Source organism: Mchenga conophoros, linkage group LG9 (genome assembly GCF_057382185.1).
Source record: "Mchenga conophoros isolate Kocher_MC1m ecotype Shallow Benthic linkage group LG9, M_conophoros_male_GT1.1, whole genome shotgun sequence".
NCBI lineage: Eukaryota > Metazoa > Chordata > Actinopteri > Cichliformes > Cichlidae > Mchenga > Mchenga conophoros.
This window is the reverse complement of record NC_140534.1, coordinates 15,328,407-15,343,419: the sequence shown is the minus strand read 5'-3', so window position 1 is coordinate 15,343,419 and position 15,013 is coordinate 15,328,407. Positions and strand designations below refer to the sequence as shown.

At 40.7% G+C, this 15,013-nt stretch overlaps 1 protein-coding gene across 1 annotated transcript in view; it reads right to left on the bottom strand.

Moving 5' to 3' along the window:
• The window catches only part of LOC146567082 (E3 ubiquitin-protein ligase RNF152-like), a 60,358-nt gene extending 46,030 nt beyond the window's left edge, over window positions 1-14,328 (bottom strand). The window contains exon 1 of the mRNA XM_085286685.1: window positions 13,967-14,328. The gene's annotated coding sequence lies outside the window, so the exon portion shown is untranslated. The remainder of the gene's footprint in view (window positions 1-13,966) is intronic.
• Between the last annotated feature and the right edge of the window lie 685 nt (window positions 14,329-15,013).

Sequence of the window (15,013 nt, the reverse complement as noted above, 5' to 3'; positions counted from 1 at the left end):
AATTCAGTCCATTAACAATTACCACCGCAAAGTGAGCTTTGCACACTTAAAAACTTAATTACGCATTTATTAACACCTTATTGACATCAGTTCAACCCTTGCGATGGTATCTTGCTTTTAGCCCTTCGCTCTTTTTTTAGCACTACAATGACTGCTCTGCAAAGAACATGTGGATACTTTGCATTTAAATGTAAAAGGGCAAAAAGGAGAAAACAACTACCAAAAAAAAAGAAGAAGTTCTGCATTTTTTGCTGCTGTTACTTTGAAATGCATGACATCTAGTTTGAATAAAATTCAACAGCGGTACACAAAACTCATGGGCTGGTATGTACCTCAATAATATAAAAAGAAGTGCAGAAAAATACTGTGTGGTATAATATTATGTGTGCTGGCTTTAAATCTTGCGTGAGACCACATACTGTACACCAGAGGTCTCAAACTCCAGTCCTCGAGGGCTGTGTCCTAAACATTTCCATGTGTCCTTGTTGCAACACACCTGAATAAAATTAATAGGTCATTAGTAAGACTATAGAACCTGACTGCATGCTTATGTGGCAACCCCTAACTGTACTCAAGTAAATTTAAGGGGGAGGAGTAGAGTTTGAGGCCCCAGCTGTACATAAAAGATGGATGTAGTGACATCACACATGGTGATGTCACCGTTAGCAGGCAAAGTTTCGCTGTGAAGCCTGAAACTGCCTCCATCGCTATCATTTGACCGAGAAACTGAGGAAAACTAGTAAATATTTGCTGAGTTGATCAAACTACAAGACCGAGTAGTCATATTACTATAGACGTCTTTTTGGAATATGAAGTTGCTTTTATATGGTTTTCACTAAAGTGACACTATTGACCTAAAAATAACTGAAGCTCGTGTTCAGAATTACAGACCATATTTTGAATCAGCCCTTGGATGTCTGATTATTATGCAAAGAATCCTTTTTGGCAGATCCCTAATAGTGTCTAATTAAAATGCATTTACAATAATCACCTAAAGCATTTAAACCTAAAGGTTTTGACATGGTTTGGGTTTTACTACAGCTCAGGCCTGTTAAGGCATGGGTGCGATGTCTCTGCTAATCTGCAACATGAATGCCAGCAGTTGATGCATTATAACCAAATAATCAGTAGGTAATAGGTCATTTGGGCCTGACCCCTTTGTCAAATCAGTGAGAAGAAGCCCAGCTTGACTGCTTCTCAGCTGATTAGCAACCCCGCCTACCAAAGTTTGTGACATGCAATGCCACCCACATTATATATAAATGAAGCATTCGCTGCATAATTCCTCAAATAAGCATCTCAAATGCTCACTAGCTCGCTACCTGGGTACACAGAGAAAGGGCAGCAGATATGAATATTTTACTCAGTTACTGCCTGACACTGTGGCTAAATCACTGTGGGAGACCAACTTATTAAAAAAGCATGGCTGAGTAGGTGGACCTGCCACAGGAACTACAAGGGGGGTATTCAAATAGTGAACAAGCACTATAAAAATCACTTTCTGTGGTCACAACATGGCAGCTCCGTAGAAAAAGTCAGCCCAATCGTTAACTCGACAGTTTAGTCATCCAGCGCTTGCCTGATCAAGCCGTGTGGGTCAACGGACCACCATTACACGAACACAAGTGCCAAATTATCTCTTCGCTAATAATTATCTAAACAAAGTGGCTCTCCTTGGCTAACACAATAGAGAAAGCTGATGATGACTTGTTTAATTATGGGCACCCTGCACTTGTCTTAATGGATATATTGTTATCCATTTAACACTTGAGTCAACAACTCCACAATTCATTCTTAGTGACAGTAAGCTGCATTTGAATGCTTTACCTCTCACCATCTTTCTTTCCAACACGTTCTCACTCCCAAAGCGTAACATTTTACGCTAGGTGACAAATCGTCAACATATTTCGTTTTCGGGTACCCAACACGTTCCTAAATGACGACATCGGAAAAAGGAGAACACATGAGAACTGTTTGGACTCAATCTACACATGTTCGTTCATTTTCTTCAAATCGCTTTGGAAAACACTATTTTACATCATTTAACGTCTGGTTAATGTTAGGAATAAGGTTATGGTTATGGTTAGGGATAAGGTTACGGCTGGAACGCCACGGGACGTGACAAAACGTCGCTATGCTACGCCCCAGGAGTGAGAATGGGCTCTTCTTTCACTTTCATTTCCATTACAAAAGAATAAGCACAATGTTCATTGCTTTTCTGTTGTAGAAAAAATGTATTGATTTTTTTTTTTAAAGCTTCTAGATGGATGGGTAATACAGCAGTATGATATCTAGTAAACCCTTTGTTCAAAGAATTCAATGTTGGTTTAAAAAGAAACATCATCAGAAAAAGGTCAAGTACAAGGCCCGGACTTACAATACGTGAAAAAGCAGACAAAGTCCAGGTTAAGATTTTTGCACAGTACTGTACCTTTCACACTCTTCACCTTACCAACAGGAACAACAGCATAAGTTATGGTCTCCAGCTCAGGTTTTTACAGGCTCAAATCTCAACAAGCGAGATTTAGATATCAGATACTTTGTACGCATATTTTTCCTTGCTAGAGTCCAAGACGGAAGTCTACACAACATTCGAGCCGATTAGATGTTGAAGTAGCGTCAGCACAACATTTGTTTTGGAGCCAATTTTCAGCAAAGACTAAATGTAAAGAACCGTCAGCCATCAAACTGCATTTCATACACTGAACTTAATGTTCACAATGGCACGCGCAGAATCCACAGATCCCATTCAGTCCATCTTCTGTCAGTGTCAGAGAGAAACCACAGCTGCACATCCAACTTTTCTTCTTCTCATCGGCTTAATGGATTGTGAAGGCAAGGTAAATGATTCTCCTTGACAACACATGATGCATTAGCCTGCACCATTCGTCACCGTTTACAATGCATCCCGCGAATGGAAATAACTGAATCCATCATTGGCAGAGACACCCACCAAACAACAGGAACACCAGGACAGAATGTGATTGAATCAAATTGGATCCTTTTCAGGAATCCGTGGCCACAGGTACACAGCACTCCTCCAAAGGGAATAAAATTTTAAAAAAAGCATTAAATGGTGTCATTAAGGATGGATGTACGAGTCTCTATGCATGCATGCAAGTCATTTTAGATTACAGCAGCTAAACAAATCGACTGTCAGGCTGCGGGAAGGAGAAACACGGCGGTATCAGCTCACAAGCCTGGTGCAAGCAATCAAATCGTTGATATCAGGAAAGTAAAAACGATAACGGCATTAAAACATACTGATGTGTGCAATTCTCTGAAAGCGTCTCAATTTGTGGTGCTCTAACAATGTCACTTACTTCTCTCATCTTCCCTCTACTGCCACATACCAGCTCATCATTTCTCTCCTCTTTCCTTTTTCTTTTATGCCAAATTAAATTTACCCAAGCAGTGCACCATTCACCATCTCCTCATGCTATTCACTTTTTTTTTTTTTTTTTTTTTTTTTATAACTTGCAGATATGGAAACCTTCCCTCATTACACAAGGTCAACACTGGCACCCCACCGAGTGTCGGGAAGCTCTCAAAAAGAGCTTGAAATTGATTCATCACTGGCGGCTCTCTCAGAGGGGATGGTGTGATGAACTTTATGAGTAGAAACACACAGATGCAGAGTGATTGAGAGCTCGTCCTGAACAGTCAGAGGTAACGGCAAGAGATGAAAACATACAGTAATCTAATACTTAATCATTATATCAAGGTAATGTAGATCATAAAGTACTGCTGAAATCTCAAAAGGGACACTTCAAAATAAGAAATGAAGGAGGAAATGTTTTAATTTTTCTGTCAGAGAATAAAAGTAAAATCATAAAAAGGTGCCAAATACGTTCAAAGCAATCAGTTAAGAGACTAAAAGAAAATTACCTGACACAAATGTTTGTTTAGTTGCAAATTAGGTCCATTAAAAACAGACAGTTAAAGGAATATTTAATGAGTGGGCTCTTAAAATCTTTCTATAACCTTAAAGTTCTCCCTAAACGCTTGTTTGGTACTCAGATCCACATTAAATGAAGCTAATTTGTGGCAGGGGTTTATTTCCCTCTTCTTGTTATGCAAATGTCTCCTGAAAACACTTAATCTTGTTCAGTTTTTTTAATAATAACACAAAAACACAAATGCTTTTTCAGTCATTACATTAATAACATGAAGATGCAGAATGTGCAGTGTGAAAAAGGTATTTACACAATAGCAACTCACACTTTCCAATGAAAACTCACATTCAGGGGGTAAAACATGGATTTCATCATTGTGCCTTTGTAATTTTAATAAAATGTCATAAAACTTCACTCTAGCAGGTTTACAGAGACAGGATGTGATGCACACATGCTCACAAGTGGGGAAGGAAGGCGACTGATGTATCAGAAGAATACAAACCGACTGCCGTCTCAACCTGTAGCTGATGGTCTCTTTTTTTTTTTTTTATCTACCAGATTGAGACACCTGTCAATACTTCCCAGACACGTCATATTTATTATAGTTAGGGAACTTAAAGTTAGTCAACATCATGTGGTTAGCAGTCATATGACTCCAGAATACTGAACAGGAAACCAGTTACTCAGCAAACTTTGTTTGTTGTACTTAAATGTTTGCATCATGGCTGCTGCTATGTGGGTTTTTGGGAGCTAGATGTGCCCATATTTGGACAAGAGGAGCGCCAAGTTATCAGCAAACGCAGCCAACCTGCATTTATCAACTTATAGTTGTAACACACAGAGACGCGGATTAGTAGGATATAAATAAAATACTAGAAATGTACTCGCTAAAACTGAACCACAAACTTACTGGATGTTCTCTACCTCACAGAAAATTATATTACAACTCTTACAAACACTCCATCAGCCAAACACACTGGTTGGCTACAGCTGCCCATGCCCTAAATCAAAGCATCAATCACAATCATTTTTAAGCTTTAACCACTTTTGTATAAATGGGAGTCTACTGGGATTGACTCCAGTGGCCACTAAAGGAACTACAGTTTTTTGCACTTACATAATGACTGCTTTTTTTGGGGGGGGGGCTTGGAGTTTGCAGACTAACTGCACCACACAGCAAACTATATTACTGGTTACATAATTGCAATAAAAACACTTCAAAAGATAGAATACGACAGACATGCTTGATATTCTTACAAACACAGCATCAAGTGGCCCAGATGTTGCACCTTGTCTGCAATAAAACCTTTGAATTAAAACTAAAAATACATGAAATGCAAAATTAGCAAAGTTAATACAGCCGAGAGGCGATGATAGTGAGGGAGAATAGTGGTGCAACGGATCACGGTTGATCCGTAATCCGATCCGATCAATCCGATCACAGCGGAGTGCGATATAATGAGCGGTATGTATTATTGTAGGGTCTACCTTACAATATAAAGCGCCTTGAGGTGACTGTTGTTGTGATTTGGCGCTTTATAAATAAAATTGAATTGAATTGAGTGGTAGATACAAAGCCCTATATTGTACCATTTTTTTTTTTTTAATAATTGCGTGGAATGAGTCTTGAGTTGAATGTTTTTAACAGGCAAAAAATACTTCAATAACTAAAAAAGTAAATGTTAAATTTTTGTGTTTTTTTTTTTGGTTTTTTTTTGCTGATCCAAAAATTGATCCGATCCGTGACTTAAAACCGTGATCCGATCCAATCCATGAGACTTTTGACCCGTTGCACCGCTAAGGGAGAATATGCCAATAGTCATGCATCCACCAAATCAACAGCTTTGGGGCACAACCACAGAGCATCTCGTCCTTGCCAGGCACCCCATCATTTGGTAAGTTATCACAGAATCTGCAACGCTCCAACTTAACACTGCAGTCAGTCTGTCGCTCGCCCACACTGGCTCATCACTGGCAAATCACAACTCAGCCCAGACACCGCCACCCCTCCCCCCGCCCTCACCCCTCACCATGCTGGTTCTTTGCAGCCCCCTGAGGCTAAACACAGTCATCTCTGTTAATACTGAATGTTAAACTGCTGCAGTAAAGTGCTGTATGGAAGAGAGCCAGCAGTCTCCCGGGCTGCTGTGTGAAATTATGTCCCCGACTTCAGGTAGATCCGAAGTAAACAAAATGTCCTTTTCATGGCTCTCGCGTGTGTCTCAACAAGCGTTTCAGTGTTTCCTGCCACTTCCTGTTTTGGTTTGCTGGGCCCATGCTAGATCCAACCACTTCCTCCTCTCAGAGTTATCTTTACACAGAGAGAAACTCATGCTGCAGATAAGGATTGTGAAACTAACACAGAGGAGCAGCCAAAAATTGAAGCACAAGCCTTGATGTACTTCTCCTCAGAAACAAGTGAAAATAAAGCTTGCAGGTGAACAGTCTTCACTTCTATGAAAGGCAGAGCAGCAGAAAACAGGCAACTCAACACAGAGCTCAGGCAGCATAAAGGAAACAAACGGAAAGAACTCAATCAATATGGTAAAACTCCTGACACAAATTACCCACCATCCCGTAAAGGCCGCCTTCTCCCAACAGATGGGAACCAATTAGCCACCTGACTCCCAGAAAACACTTGGGCAGCCGTGTGGAGCCAAGATGCAAATGAAGCAGAGGGAAAGGTGGAAGCGGACCTGCCAACGTCCTGGGAGAGGAGAAATTAATGGAGGAGACAGCGGAAGTGCGCTTTTGGAAAATGGAAAGAGAAAAAAGGAGAGAAATGATGTATGGAGGGAGCACAGAGAGCTGGACTGAAGATCCCCAGAGAGCTAACAGAAACAAGGGGGGAAAATATCTGGTTAAGGAGGATGTTTATTAATATTGCATTAGCATCAGGTTGATATATCAAATGCCTCAAATTTGACCTACCTGTCATATTTAACCAACTCAAAATGAATCTTTGCAAACTCCAACTGTGGCTCACCAATCAGTGTAGGTGCAGAAAAAAAATGCAAAGTAAGTTTGTGATTTATGAGTGTTAAAATTTACACGAGAAGGCAGGGCTGCATAACACTGTGAGCTATACAGGATCAAAGATCAGTTGATGTGCTCATGCCTTTGCTCATGGTTTGATGCGTAGGCAATTTGTTGAATTTTTGTGAATGCACACCTCTTCAACTGTTTGTTAATGCAAATGTCTAATCAACCAATCATGTGGCAGCAATTCAATGCATGGTCAAAATAACCTGTTGAAGAGCAAATTGCGCAGCAGAATATGGAAAAAAAAAATATGTGACTTTGAATGTTGCATGGTTCTTGGTCTGAGTTTTTTCAGAGTCTGCTGATGTACAGGGACGTTCACACAAAACCATCTCCAGAGTTTACAGAGACCGATTTGAAAAAGAGAAAATATCCAGTGAGTGACAGTTCACTGGATGAAAATACCTTACTCATGCTAGAGCTCTGAACATAACAGAAAGCAATGGTAACTCAAATAACACCTCATTATGACCACAGCCTGCAGAAGAGCATCTCTGAGTGCACCTCAAACCTTGAAGCAGATGGGCTACAGCAGCAGAAGACCACTCCTGTCAGCTAAGAAGAATCTGAGGCTGCTGTTCACACAAGTTCATCAAAGTTGGAGAATAGAAAATTGAAATAAACATTGCCTGGTGTGATGAGTCTTGATTTCTGCTCCGACATTCAGATGGTAGCTTCAGGATTTCATATAAACGACATGAAAACATGGATCCATCCTTCCTTGTATGAATGGTTCAGTCTGATCATGGAGGATATTCTCTAGGCACACTCTGGACTCCGCACAAGCTGAGCATCATGACATGATAATGAGTTCACTGTATGACAACCCTCACTTGACCTCCAGTGACCTCCACGGTCACTCATGACCTCAATCCAAAAGAGCATCTTTGGGATGTGGTGGAATGGGGATATCACATCACGGATGTGTAGCAACTGTGCGGCGCTATTCTATCAAATATGAATAAAGAACCTGCGAGGAATCTTTCAGTGAGCATTGGTAAATCTATGCCGTAAATAATTCTGAAGTCAAAAACCCAGCACCGGCAAGCTGTTACAAAAACCTTAACCTGCAGGGTTGAAAAATAATCTCCCCGTTTCAACTGACACTGAATGAACGTGCAACATTTTATGATGTTAAATATCAAACGTCTACCCAAGAGCAGAGAAAGAGACAAGCAGCTGGAATAAGATGCCAGGACGAGTTAAGCTCTCCAGAGGACAGTCTGAAAGCTGTGCATGTTTCTAAGGATCCTTGCCTCAGCAAACTTAAAGGCAGTGTTTACCTTCATTCCCTCTGACTGCTCGCAGAAGGCAGGCAGCTGCTGGATGAAGCCAAGTAAATATTTGTAAGTGTTGGTGATATAAGGCGACATATTCCCCCAGAGATTTAGTCGCACTGGTGCTGAAGTGTGCGACTCTGCATAACCTGGACTTCTAACAAGGACTGCATGGAAATGTAGGGCAGAGATGTTACATTGTTCCCTTGAAAGTCTGTTAAAATCGCTGTGATTTGTTACTAAAAAGAAAGTTGGCTTATAAGGGGGCTGCAACAAGGACCAGAAGAAGACAAATATAGATTAATTTCAACTGTGTGTGTGAAAAGCCACTCTGTGAGAAACAAGGGTGAAAATGCACAGCTGTAAATGAGCAAAGCAAGTCATCTTTAAGGCTTCCCTTTAGTCCAAACTAATATACGTAAAACCTGTCCATATACTTTTGACCATCTAGTATGACCACATAACCAGAGGAGAAAAAAAACACCATTCCATTTGCATTACTTCCTAAGATTTATGAGATTTTCACTCTGTGTGTTTATTTCTCACATACAAAGCACTATAAAATTTTGCACGTCTGGTTCCTTGAATTTTTTTTTCTAAAAAAAGATTAATTGCCAAGCCCCACAGGACCCAGGGCAGCCCACCCTACCCCACCGCAGAGGAAACTGTACCCACCCCAACATTCAATCGTCTCCCAGACTATACAAGACAACAGACACCCAGGTTAAGTTTATTCTCCACCTCTCCTATGTCTCTCCCCCACCTGCAGAGTGGACTCCTGCAAGGATGGAACAACCTCCCCGCCAGTTGAAGAGCCCCCCAGTTAGCCAGATGCACCAGAGGCCCCCTGTGCCAGGGCTGAGCCCCCGTGCACCCACCCGCCCACAACCTCGAAGCACCCCCGAACCCCAAACCCCCACACCTGCCCCGGATCCACTCAGGGGCAGCCAGGCCACCAGGCCAGTAACCTACGTCCACCAGTACAGACCATCCTCCAGCCCCGCTGCACGCAGCCACGAGGAGAACAACCTCTAAGAGCAACCAGAGCCACTAACCAGGTTATGAACACAACCCCCGGGTTAAGCCCTCCAGGGATAACGTCTCTAGGGGTCCTCCAGGCGCCCTAAGCCCGTCCCAACTCCACATCAACCACAGTAGCTAAGGCAGGACAAAACCACGACCCCCTACCCCCGCTAGGTGATGGAGCCGATCAAAGGAGCCCAGAGGGATTGATCTAATGTGGTGGCAGAGGCTATATCGAGACTAATGTGATCTATTAGATGGTTTCTATATTGGCTAGAATTAAGATTATTTTTATTTTTCCAGTTCATGAGGACTGTTTTCTTGGCGATGCATAGGGCAGTAAAAACCATGTGGACTGTATTAGTTTCTGTAGTGACCTCATCCAATTTTCCCAACAAGCATACTAAAGGGGAGGTTGGAATTTTACATTTCAGACACTTTGATAAGTCTTCTCGTGCCAAAACTTCTGCACTGGTGGACAGAACCAAAGAGCGTGGATGTAATTGTCTGGTGTATTGCCTTGACAGTGTGAGCAGTTGTTGGAAGATGTAAAGTCCATCTTGAACATCCGATGACCTGTATAGTGCACTCTATGTAGTGTTTTGTATTGTATTAATTGCAGACTGGGATTTTTAATCAATTTAAAGGTTTTTAAGCATACCTGAGACCAGAAGTTTTGGTCTAAGCTGACTGATAAATCTGCTTCCCACTTTGCAATAGGAAGGGATATTGATTCATCTAATTTAAAAAGTGTTCTGTATATTTTAGATAATAATTTGGGGGATTTAAGAGTAAGAAAATGTGCCGCACTTGGTGGTGTTTGTAATTCAACTTGACTGAGGTTAAATTTCTTTTTTACTATGGATTTAATTTGTTGACATTCTAAAAATCTTTTCTTGTTGATCCCATATTGTGCAACTAGTCTGTCAAATGGAATAAATTCGTTTCCCTCTAATATATGTTCTAAGTATTTAATTCCTTTACAACTCCATTCTGGGAAATTAATCATATTATTGTTTTGTAATATGTCAGGGTTATTCCAGATAGGTGTACGTTTGCATGGGATTAATGAAGACTCCGTTATTTTTAGAAACTCCCACCATGCTGTCAGAGAAAAGCTGATGTTGATGCTTTTAAAGCATTCATGTCTTTTGATGTTTGAGCTAATAAATGGTAGGTCTGAAATCTCTAGATCATTGCATAGTGCTTGTTCAACATCTAGCCAGGGCTCAACTAAGAAGGTATGTTTTAACCATTCTGAGATGAACTGAAGCCTGTTGGCTAAGAAGTATTGGTGAAAATTAGGCAGATCTAATCCTCCCCTATCCTTGGTTCTTTGTAGCGTTTTTAAGCTGATACGCGGGGGTTTATCTTTCCAAAGGAATTTAGAAATATATGAATCCAGAGATCTGAACAAATCTTGTGATGGTTTGTTAGGGCTCATCAAAAATAAGTAATTTATTTTTGGCAAGATCATCATTTTTATAGTGGCGACCCTTCCCATGAGTGATATGGGTAACGATTTCCATCTAGTCAGATCGCCTTCTACTTTCTTTAGAAGTGGGATGTGGTTTAATTTAGTTAAGTCTGAAAGCTTAGGAGAAACATTAATACCTAAATATTTAATATTTCCAGATTGTAGTGGGGCAGAGGAAGAATTATGGAAGGAGCAGTTAATGGGAAGAACTGTAGATTTTGACCAGTTAATTGAATAATCTGAAACTCTTGAAAACCAGTTTATTAGAGTAATTACCTCAGAGAGGTTGGTTTGTGTGTTTTGCAGAAAAAGCAACACATCATCCGCATAGAGACTGATTTTATGTTCTATGTTCTTACATTTTATGCCCTTAATTGTTGTAGCCTGTCTAAATGCTGCTACTAGAGGTTCGATAAAAATTGCAAAAAGTGAAGGGGAGAGTGGTTCCTTGAATTAAGTGATACACCTAAACTGCAGCTCCAGACTTTTGTTCTTTTTGCCTAAAACAAAGACCGCAATGTCTCTGTGAAATACCTCAGCAGCTTTTAAATTACTGCAAGCCCAAATCTGTGAGAGGAGAACATGTACATTTTTTTGGTTTGTTTTTGTTTGGTTTGTTTGGCCAAGCTTGTCAAATCCATCACATTTCAAGTGCAGAGTACAATCAGATTTGTTTTGACTCTCACTGCCAAACTTTCTTTTCAGGCAGGTTGACGGGTTACCACAACTCTTCCCAGTAAACAAGCAACTTATGAATACATGTGGCTTTTGTTTGGAGGAACAACTTCTAATTAGATGGTGTTGACAAAGAAGAAACAAAACTGCAGCAATGTAAAGCTAGTTTGAGCCAATAGATGAAAACTGTGTAACTTGGGGAGATATTTTGTCTTTTAATAATATAAGTGTAAGGTTGTAGCAGGATGACTGCACTGAATGAACTCTTAAAGTTAAACATTTCTCCTGTTGCACTCAGTCTGATATTCTGTCTTTTCTGTACCATGCCTACTTGCTTGCTCTGCAACATCTCCTGATGAGTCACCAACGCCGAACCCTGTTCATTTAAACAGCATTTAATAAACACTGTTAATTCATTTCAATTAATGTCATTAACATTAAATCCTGCCAGTTTGGCAGGTATAACCAGGCAAAAGGCCCTGGGCCTAGCTGCACCAACTGTTTAATAAGCCTGAATTAAGAGAACTTTTGCACACAAAATTAAACCACTCCAACTATTTACGTAAAAACTGCCAGGTAAAAATGTGCTTAACTGAATCAGTTAATGCTAGCTGTTATCTAATAAACATGAACCAACCCAACAATCTACCAAAACTACTGTTATTTCATTAATATTTAATCAAATTAGCATTAGCTCAACAACCTAAAATTAGCTAACACGTGGCCTATTTAGAGTAGCTAATAAAACTAATATATATATATATATATATATATATATATATATATATATATATATATATATATATATATATATATATATATATATATATATATATATATATACATACACATACATACATACATACACCCTGTATAGCAAACCACTGACAAAGCTAACATTTAAGTGCTAACATCTGATCTTTTAAGATAAAGCTAGTTCAAGTGGCTAACTTAGGTTAGCAACTTGCTATTATAGTAACTAATATGTAACTTGTTAGGAGCGAGCCAACTCAACAATCGGATAAATCTAATGCTAGCCTGCAAACATAAGACTTATTTAAAAGTGTGCTAACTCAACCAACTGACATGTGTCACAAGCTAATAGTGATAATAGTAAGCAACACTGCAAACAGACCTGGAGCACTGGTTAGTGGAGTCATGTTTTCAAAGCTTTTTTGCATTCATCCTAGCAATTTGAAACCAGATTGACGAGTGCAGGACAAGAAGCTACGCTCACTGACCTGTCAATGACAAAGTAACCCTCTTCTTAAGAATGCCTTCTGTTCTTCTGCTTTTTTACTCTAATTTGTGACCAAGAATTACAAAATAATCATCACATCATATTAAATAATACGTAAATCCCGTAAAGGAAAGTGGTTAGTCAGGCTCAAGAGGCCTGGGGCTGTTTTCCCATAGATTTCAACAATGGATTAGAAACCAGAGGAGTCACACCCTGCTGGTTATTAGACAATGCAGATTCTTTTCACATCTTTTTTAAATTTAACTTTATATAAAAGGCTACAGTTAACTGTCAACCCTGTGGCCCTTTGAAATGGATCCTTCACTGCCTTACTATGGTGTTCAAACTTCTTGGTATTTTTCAAATAATTAAATTTAGCAGCCAAATTCTCACATTTGGAAGAGCTGACAGACTGTCGCCTGCTGAAAGTGTCTTTTTTTTGTTAAGAAAAGGGGGGGAGGACAGGTTATAAAGCAGTAAACGTTTAATTATTTGCGCAACAGGGAAATAAAACTGTGATAATAGTTCCAGATAATTAAGCTAAAGCCCAAAATTAGGTAGGAGCGCAAACATCCTAAACGCTGCATGAAGTCTGGCAGCTGAAAAAATAAATAAATAAATGACAATGTCATAGGGAAGATTAAGACTGGGTTAGATCAAAGTTTACATTTAGATTAGTGGTAATCACAGTGCACAGTTTCATGAAATGACCCTGTGTCTTCTTGCTGAAAAGGCACAACAAGCGCTGCGTAAAGCACAACATGGATGGCCTGTGGCACAGCTGGGGCGCTTCACTTATTGTAGGTTGTTAAAAACCATTTACAGAATAAAATTCAGGCAGTGTTTGAGGACATCAGCGTTTAAACATGAATTCTCGCAGTCTCAGTAAACACAGCGGGCAGATAAAGCTGAGCAGACCCAATTACCGAAGTGCATACTGGTAAGGGCAGTTTGATGAAGGCGCAGGGATCCTGATAACAACACAAAGGAAGTGCGATAAAGAAACAAAGAGGAAGGTAAATCCGCTCGTACAGGAACTTCTTGTGCTTTTGCAAAAGTGCACACTGCTAAAATACTCATTTTCCTAAAATAAGTACCTAAATAAAGTCACTATCATGCATTCCGTGTTGCGCGAATCTCCGAGCACAATGCGCACGCAAAAGTGAGCAGACAAAGCCAAACAACGGGGATGCTGCTCCTACCTTTGCACGACAAAACAAAGCAATCCTCTCTCTCATGATAACTTGTTTCTTCCGTGTTTCGAACCCCTTAGACCAGGCTTCACTCACCAAATCACCGTTTTAAGAGATAAGAGGAAGAGAGACACGGCGCTTACCTTTTGTTAGTTCCTCTGTCTGCCTGATGTATGACGGCGGATGTCTGCTCTCCACCGCTCCTCTGTAGATTTAAGCAGGGCACCAGCAGCAGCAGCAGAAGAGGTGGTTGCGAAATTGTTGGTACGCGCTTCGGCTTGTTTAGTGGGCGGCGTGGCTCTCCACTGTTTTCATCCCGTGTTTCCAACCAGCCCTCCCACTCCTTGCACTCACGCTGTACTCGCTCAGCCTCCTTCTCAAAGCGGATACGCCCTCTCACTGTCAGGGGAAGACAAAATAATGTGTATAAATAAATACATCACAGGCTGCAGGTATCAGAGTAAAACAGGCTGCGCTGCGATGTGATGCGGGTCCTGCTGCACTCCCGAGCTCCTCTGGGGCTCTAACTGCTCTGCAAAAGGCATGTGCGGTTTTAAAGTGGAAACAGATGCCCGGAGGAGGAGGGGTACAGTCTGTCCTTTTTGACAAGTGCCATTCAGAAAAGCTGGGGTATGTCTACACCCCACGCAACCACCCCCCAGCTCCTTTCATGCCTTATTATATTAATTAATCCGAACCCTAGATACACAAAAACCCACGATGTTTGACCCAGTTTCACCTCTGGTCTCCCATCCAGTCCAGACTTATTTGTGCCCCCTTTTAAGCCCTAACAACCCCCGTGGTTACCCAAGTTCCTTTAACTTGGTTGTCCTACTTTTTAAGTGGCCTCCATTTTACATTTTAAGTGCCTGCCCAGTATCGCCCATTCACGCAGTCATTAATTTCAAGCTAAATCTCCTCCTATATCCATTTCTTCCTAAAGGCTGTTCCCACGTGCATGCCATTTCCATGTATAGCTCCAGCAGGCGGCCTCCTCTAACAACAGGGAAGCTCAGGTCGTTGTCACGCCATATAAGGGCGGCTGTGAAATGTCATAAGTGAGTGAACCTCAACTATAAAAACACTGCCAGCTGTAGTGGCTGACATTCAACTACAAACTATGGATCTACCACCCACCTAAACACTAGGGCTGTTTTGACTGAGCATCCATGATCCCAGGGTTTTGTGGT